Genomic DNA, 2,404 nt, shown 5'->3' with positions numbered 1-2,404 from the left:
CATACCACCAAACAGCATGCCAGATATCAGCAGCATGCCACCCAGCAGCATGCCATAAAACAGCATGCTAGCTATCAGCAACATGCCAACTATCAGCAGCATGCCATAAAACAGCATGGTAGCTATCAGCAGCATGCCAACTATCAGCAGCATGCCACCCAGCAGAAGGCCAGCTGTTGGTAGCATACCACCAAACAGCATGCCAGACAGCATGCCACCCAGCTGCATGCCATAAAACAGCATGGTAGCTATCAGCAGCATGCCACCCAGCAGCATGCCATAAAACAGCATGCTAGCTATCAGCAACATGCCAAATATCAGCAGCATGCTACCCAACAGCATGCCAGCTGTCAGTAGCATACCACCAAACAGCATGCCAGATAGCAGCATGCCACCCAGCCGCATGCCAGAAAACAGCATACTAGCTATCAGCAACATGCCAGATATCATCAGTATCACAGTAGCATGACACAAAACAACATTCCAGCTATCAGCAGCATGCCACCCAGCATGCCAACATGCATCAACATGTTGAATGTTGAATTAATGAATGAACATAAACATAACAACATAAAAAAATACAGTATTTAAATTGATTTTAACTCTGTGGAAGGAATATTTAGCTGAACTGGAACTTTTCACTCTGCTCTTCAGTTTGTCCCACCCACCCTCCCTGTTTTTGTTTTGGCCCGCCCCTCTTGTAAATTTGTGTTTGGATACTCCTTCTGGGCCCATCTCATTTGCTCACTCAATTGAGTGCAGTGAGATCATATTCTGATTTCAGGCACTCCTACTGTGTACAAAGAAAGCATCTGGGAAACAGAAAAAAAAAAAAAAAAAATTTAAGCTTGTTTCCTGCCTTTCCTGTTAAGTGGTATAGACTATTTGTAGGCTTTTGAGCCCCCAAGCCCTTCTGTGTTGGAGGGAAGCCTTCTAGCTTAGTTTTTTTCCCTATAACTAGCCAGTTTTCTAGTTTCAGCACTCAAATCTGTTTCTTTGATCTCAGCACTTGTTCAGAAAAAAAAAAAAAAAAAAAATTTATCTGCTTTCACTGTACTTGTGTTTCTACCTACTTTTTTTTTACTTTTGCATCATCTCAAAAGTACTCAATTGTATTTATTACTGCTTGGTGTAACTCATTCTAAGCCTTCTGGTTTAAACACTTGGGCTTCGGATCGGTTGTTTTGCACTGAGAGGGTTTGTGGTCTGCACTATAGTGGCAGAACAGGTAGCTTACATCCTTCTAGGTTGGGAACTGCTGATTGAGGGCTCAGTGTCTGTTATTCTAAAAGTGTATTAATTCTGGTTTAAGCACTTAGGCTTTCAGGCCAGTTATTTTACATTAAGAGGGTTCGTGGTCTGCACTCTTGTGGGAGGAGAGGCTGGACTCTGCCCTTCTGAGCTGGGAATTTCTGATTGAAGGCTTATAGTGCATGCATATCTGAACTGCTTCTTACTGAAGTTGGTGCGCCTTGTTTGCTGTGGCATAGACTGGATTGGGGCCTGCTGGATCTAGCTTTGTTTGTGTAACTTGAGCACCAATCCAGGCATTCTCTAAAGTATTCAATTGTATTTATTACTGCTTGGTAGTAACTTGATTAAAGTTTAGCTGTCATTCTAAGTCTTTTGATTTAAGCACTTGGGCTTCAGACCAGTTGTTTTACATTAGGAAGGTTTGTGGCATGCACTGTGGTGGCAGGACAGGTAGCTTTCATCCTTCTAAGTTGGGAACTGCTGATTGAGAGCCCAGTGTCTGTTATTCTTAAAGTGTATTAGTTCTGGTTTAGGCACTTGGGCTTCAGGCCAGTTATTTTACATTAAGAAGGTTTGTGGTCTGCACTCTTGTGGGAGAAGAGGCTGGACTCTGCCCTTCTGAGCTGGGAATTTCTGGTTAAAGGTTTATGGTGCCTGAATATTTGAACTGTATCTTACTGAAATTGGTACACCTTGTTTGCTGTAGCATAGACTAGATCCAGGCCTGCTGAATATAGCTTTGTTTATATGCTTGTTGTTTGTTTGCTTGCTATTTCCCTGGAATGCTAATTCCACCTAATACGCGGCTTCTCAGCACTTCTGTGGTTCACTAGTGATATCTGCATTGCTTACTGTACTTATTTCCTTGTTTCACTTGAAAGAAAGTTACTGTTTGTCGTTTTTGCATTTAAGTTACCTGTAACACATTGCACTTAAGTTACCTGGCACTTGCTCACTAAAGCAATTATATGTCAGCATTAAAAATTAAAAGCACTACACCCTCACTCCCTACTGGCCCTGGTTTTCAATTATTAAGGAATTCCCAATATTATTCTAGTATGTCCAAAGGTCAGTTGTCAATCTCCTCTCCGGTCCAGCTGGTGAATCTGGGAATCTTGAGGCAATGTTACAACTGCCTCATGTACACAGA

This window comes from Protopterus annectens, chromosome 9.part0 (assembly GCF_019279795.1).
Source record: "Protopterus annectens isolate FY-2018-M chromosome 9.part0, PAN1.0, whole genome shotgun sequence".
Lineage (NCBI taxonomy): Eukaryota > Metazoa > Chordata > Ceratodontiformes > Protopteridae > Protopterus > Protopterus annectens.
This window is presented reverse-complemented; position numbering follows the sequence as displayed.